The sequence below is a fragment of the Petromyzon marinus genome, chromosome 49 (assembly GCF_048934315.1).
Source record: "Petromyzon marinus isolate PM22_M1 ecotype Great Lakes invasive population chromosome 49, UKy_Petmar_22M1.pri1.0, whole genome shotgun sequence".
Classification (NCBI taxonomy): domain Eukaryota; kingdom Metazoa; phylum Chordata; class Hyperoartia; order Petromyzontiformes; family Petromyzontidae; genus Petromyzon; species Petromyzon marinus.
This window is the reverse complement of record NC_133715.1, coordinates 941,703-947,702: the sequence shown is the minus strand read 5'-3', so window position 1 is coordinate 947,702 and position 6,000 is coordinate 941,703. Positions and strand designations below refer to the sequence as shown.

General features: G+C 41.7%; 1 protein-coding gene across 1 annotated transcript in view; it reads left to right on the top strand.

The window, feature by feature from the left end:
• Positions 1-1,000: 1,000 nt before the first annotated feature.
• The window catches only part of LOC116952894 (uncharacterized), a 152,011-nt gene continuing 147,011 nt past the window's right edge, over positions 1,001-6,000 (top strand). Inside the window, exon 1 of the mRNA XM_076074571.1 lies at positions 1,001-1,095. The gene's annotated coding sequence lies outside the window, so the exon portion shown is untranslated. The remainder of the gene's footprint in view (positions 1,096-6,000) is intronic.

Genomic DNA, 6,000 nt, shown 5'->3' with positions numbered 1-6,000 from the left:
TCATCGAGTCCATGGACTCTTCGAGCTTTATAAATGCACTCCGGAGATTCTTCGCCATCAGAGGGCCAGCCAAGCAACTCCGTTCTGATTGTGGAACCAATTTCACTGGAGCATGTAAAGAGCTTAAGATCAGTACAGAGAATGTCGAAGATGATTCTGTCAGAAAATACCTTAGTGACCAAGGCTGCATATGGATCTTCAATCCTCCTCACTCTTCGCATATAGGTGGAGCCTGGGAACGCATGATCGGGGTTGCTCGACGCATTCTCGACTCCATGCTGTGTGATGTCGGGTCCACACGGCTCTCTCACGAGGTCTTGACCACTCTCATGGCCGAGGTCTCAGCCATAATTAATTCAAGACCCCTGATCCCCATCTCAACTGACCAGGAGTCACCATTCATCTTGACTCCTGCTACACTTCTTACCCAGAAGACAGACGTGCTCACAGCACCTACCGAGGAGGCCAGCACTGCAGACCTCTACAGACGTCAATGGAGACAAGTGCAGAGCTTCGCGAACACGTTCTGGCGTCGCTGGAAAAACGAGTACGTTGCGACACTCCAAGTGCGCAACAAGTGGCAGTCTAACAGACCAGACATCCAAGAAGACGACCTCGTCCTACTGAAGGACAACCAAGCCAAACGGAATGAGTGGCCAATGGGCCGCATCCTCAAGTAAAAGTCGAGGTTATGATTGCGAAGCAAGGTGTCGCAAGAACTTTCTTCAGGCCCATAGTCGAGACAGTACTACTTCTCTCTCGCAAAGATATGGACAAATTAGTTGACCCGTTGAAGTTGTTATACACTTGTTTATGAGATAGGAAATAAATGGTGGTATCTCCTAGATACCAGACGGGGAGTGTTCTGCCTCACGGCAAGTGTCTTGCCTCACGGCAGATGTGGGGCGTGTGTACACGGGAATTTCCTGTTTTTGAAATAGGGGGTGGTCACGTGACCAGGAAGTTGCGATTTTTGAGTTCCGCCGAACCACGCGGGCGTCGGCCATTAAAAACATAATTCAAGATGGCGGCACACATCGCAGCTCCGTGAAGACAGCTGCAGCTACCGTTGTGGGACTTTGGGAAGCATTGTCTGTAAGTTCGTTTGTGTTCTTATGATACTTGCAATGTTGCTATAATATTAGAAGGACCTTTATAATGCTGTTATAACGCTAGAACCTTTATAATGCTGTTAAATTGTTACGATGTATGTGGGGCTTAGTTGACAATAAAGCCTGCAGCTTACCTTGTTGTGATTTACCCGTAATCGAGTAAGTAGATTCAAACTTGAAATAACAAAATGTCTCATTCATAAGACAACGTTATGATGCTGTGGTGTTTATTCATTGTGTTGGTTTTTCTGGGTATTAACAGATGCTGTATCTGTGCTGTTTTCTTACCAGTTTTACCTCTCTCTACCGTTCAATTTCAATAAATGACGTTCGGAGTCAGATGTTCACCCTGGCTCTGAGGGTTTATTGGAAACGCGAGGTTATCTACTCAGCTAGCTCTGCAACGCAACGCAGAGCGAGGCCGAGATAGTTTCAAAGGCAATGCATCATATTGCCAGAGAATGTTATTTGTTTGTATGTTCACCACAAGTACTGGGCGTGGTTAATGCAGACTTGATTCCTTGTTTGAATGTTCACCACAAGTACTGTGCGTGGTTAATGCAGACTTGGTTCCTTGTTTGTATGGTCACCACAATTACTGTGTGTGGTTAATGCAGACTTGATTCCTTGTTTGTATGTTCACCACAAGTACTGTGTGCGGTTAATTTAGAGTTGATTCCTTGTTTGCATCTTCACCACAAGTACTGTGTGTGGTTAAGTTAGAGTTGATTCCTTGTTTGTATGTTCACCAAAAGTACTGTGCGTGGTTAATGCAGACTTGGTTCCTTGTTTGTATGTTTACCACAAGTACTGTGTATGGTTATTGCAGACTTGACTCCTTGTTTGTATGTTCACCACAAGTACTGTGTGTGCTTAATGGATACTTGATTCGTTGTTTGTATGTTCACCACAAGTACTGTGTGTGGTTAATGCAGACTTGATTCCTTGTTTGTATGTTCACCACAAGTACTGTGTGTGGTTAATGCAGACTTGACTCCTTGTTTGTATGTTCACCACAAGTACTGTGTGTGGTTAATGCAGACTTGATTCCTTGTTTGCATGTTCACCACAAGTACTGTGTGTGGTTAATGAAGACTTGATTCCTTGTTTGCATCTTCACCACAAGTACTGTGTGTGGTTAATGCAGAGTTGATTCCTTGTTTGTATGTTCACCACCAGTACTGTGTGTGGTTAATGAAGACTTGATTCCTTGTTTGCATCTTCACCACAAGTACTCTGTGTGGTTAATGCAGAGTTGATTCCTTGTTTGTATGTTCACCACCAGTACTGTGTGTGGTTAATGAAGGCTTGATTCCTTGTTTGCATCTTCACCACAAGTACTGTGTGTGGTTAATGCAGAGTTGATTCTTTATTTGTATGTTCACCACAAGTACTGTGTGTGGTTAACGCAGAGTTGATTCCTTATTTGTATGTTCACCACAAGTACTGTGTATGGTTATTGCAGACTTGATTCCTTGTTTGTATATTCACCACAAGTACTGTGTGTGGTTAATGCAGACTTGACTCCTTGTTTGTATGTTCACCACAAGTACTGTGTGTGCTTAATGGAGACTTGATTCCTTGTTTGTATGTTCACCACAAGTACTGTGTGTGGTTAATGCAGACTTGATTCCTTGTTTGTATGTTCACCACAAGTACCGTGTGTGGTTAATGCAGACTTGACTCCTTGTTTGTATGTTCACCACAAGTACTGTGTGTGCTTAATGCAGACTTGATTCCTTGTTTGCATCATCACCACAAGTACTGTGTGTGGTTAATGCAGAGTTGATTCCTTGTTTGTATGTTCACCACAAGTACTGTGTGTGGTTAATGCAGACTTGATTCCTTGTTTGCATGTTCACCACAAGTACTGTGTGTGGTTAATGAAGACTTGATTCCTTGTTTGCATCTTCACCACAAGTACTGTGTGTGGTTAATGCAGAGTTGATTCCTTGTTTGTATGTTCACCACCAGTACTGTGTGTGGTTAATGAAGACTTGATTCCTTGTTTGCATCTTCACCACAAGTACTGTGTGTGGTTAATGCAGAGTTGATTCTTTATTTGTATGTTCACCACAAGTACTGTGTGTGGTTAACGCAGAGTTGATTCCTTATTTCCATGTTCACCACAAGTACTGTGTATGGTTATTGCAGACTTGATTCCTTGTTTGTATATTCACCACAAGTACTGTGTGTGGTTAATGCAGACTTGATTCCTCGTTTTGTATGTTCACCACAAGTACTGTGCGTGGTTAATGCAGACTTGATTCCTTGTTTGAATGTTCATCACAAGTACTGTGTGTGGTTAATGCAGACTTGATTCCTTGTTTGTATGTTCACCACAAGTACTGTGCGTGGTTAATGCAGACTTGGTTCCTTGTTTGTATGGTCACCACAATTACTGTGTGTGGTTAATGCAGACTTGATTCCTTGTTTGTATGTTCACCACAAGTACTGTGTGTGGTTAATGCAGACTTGATTCCTTGTTTGTATGTTCACCACAAGTACTGTGTGTGGTAAATTTAGAGTTGATTCCTTGTTTGCATCTTCACCACAAGTACTGTGTGTGGTTAAGTTAGAGTTGATTCCTTGTTTGTATGTTCACCACAAGTACTGTGCGTGGTTAATGCAGACTTGGTTCCTTGTTTGTATGTTTACCACAAGTACTGTGTATGGTTATTGCAGACTTGATTCCTTGTTTGTATATTCACCACAAGTACTGTGTGTGGTTAATGCAGACTTGACTCCTTGTTTCTATGTTCACCACAAGTACTGTGTGTGCTTAATGGAGACTTGATTCCTTGTTTGTATGTTCACCACAAGTACTGTGTGTGGTTAATGCAGACTTGATTCCTTGTTTGTATGTTCACCACAAGTACTGTGTGTGGTTAATGCAGACTTGATTCCTCGTTTTGTATGTTCACCACAAGTACTGGGCGTGGTTAATGCAGACTTGATTCCTTGTTTGAATGTTCACCACAAGTACTGTGCGTGGTTAATGCAGACTTGGTTCCTTGTTTGTATGGTCACCACAATTACTGTGTGTGGTTAATGCAGACTTGATTCCTTGTTTGTATGTTCACCACAAGTACTGTGTGCGGTTAATTTAGAGTTGATTCCTTGTTTGCATCTTCACCACAAGTACTGTGTGTGGTTAAGTTAGAATTGATTCCTTGTTTGTATGTTCACCAAAAGTACTGTGCGTGGTTAATGCAGACTTGGTTCCTTGTTTGTATGTTTACCACAAGTACTGTGTATGGTTATTGCAGACTTGACTCCTTGTTTGTATGTTCACCACAAGTACTGTGTGTGCTTAATGGAGACTTGATTCCTTGTTTGTATGTTCACCACAAGTACTGTGTGTGGTTAATGCAGACTTGACTCCTTGTTTGTATGTTCACCACAAGTACTGTGTGTGGTTAATGCAGACTTGATTCCTTGTTTGCATGTTCACCACAAGTACTGTGTGTGGTTAATGAAGACTTGATTCCTTGTTTGCATCTTCACCACAAGTACTGTGTGTGGTTAATGCAGAGTTGATTCCTTGTTTGTATGTTCACCACCAGTACTGTGTGTGGTTAATGAAGGCTTGATTCCTTGTTTGCATCTTCACCACAAGTACTGTGTGTGGTTAATGCAGAGTTGATTCTTTATTTGTATGTTCACCACAAGTACTGTGTGTGGTTAATGCAGACTTGATTCCTTGTTTGCATGTTCACCACAAGTACTGTGTGTGGTTAATGAAGACTTGATTCCTTGTTTGCATCTTCACCACAAGTACTCTGTGTGGTTAATGCAGAGTTGATTCCTTGTTTGTATGTTCACCACCAGTACTGTGTGTGGTTAATGAAGGCTTGATTCCTTGTTTGCATCTTCACCACAAGTACTGTGTGTGGTTAATGCAGAGTTGATTCCTTGTTTGTATGTTCACCACAAGTACTGTGTGTGGTTAATGCAGACTTGATTCCTTGTTTGCATGTTCACCACAAGTACTGTGTGTGGTTAATGAAGACTTGATTCCTTGTTTGCATCTTCACCACAAGTACTGTGTGTGGTTAATGCAGAGTTGATTCCTTGTTTGTATGTTCACCACCAGTACTGTGTGTGGTTAATGAAGACTTGATTCCTTGTTTGCATCTTCACCACAAGTACTGTGTGTGGTTAATGCAGAGTTGATTCTTTATTTGTATGTTCACCACAAGTACTGTGTGTGGTTAACGCAGAGTTGATTCCTTATTTGTATGTTCACCACAAGTACTGTGTATGGTTATTGCAGACTTGATTCCTTGTTTGTATATTCACCACAAGTACTGTGTGTGGTTAATGCAGACTTGACTCCTTGTTTGTATGTTCACCACAAGTACTGTGTGTGCTTAATGGAGACTTGATTCCTTGTTTGTATGTTCACCACAAGTACTGTGTGTGGTTAATGCAGACTTGATTCCTTGTTTGTATGTTCACCACAAGTACTGTGTGTGGTTAATGCAGACTTGACTCCTTGTTTGTATGTTCACCACAAGTACTGTGTGTGCTTAATGCAGACTTGATTCCTTGTTTGCATCATCACCACAAGTACTGTGTGTGGTTAATGCAGAGTTTATTCCTTGTTTGTATGTTCACCACAAGTACTGTGTGTGGTTAATGCAGACTTGATTCCTTGTTTGCATGTTCACCACAAGTACTGTGTGTGGTTAATGAAGACTTGATTCCTTGTTTGCATCTTCACCACAAGTACTGTGTGTGGTTAATGCAGAGTTGATTCCTTGTTTGTATGTTCACCACCAGTACTGTGTGTGGTTAATGAAGACTTGATTCCTTGTTTGCATCTTCACCACAAGTACTGTGTGTGGTTAATGCAGAGTTGATTCTTTATTTGTATGTTCACCAC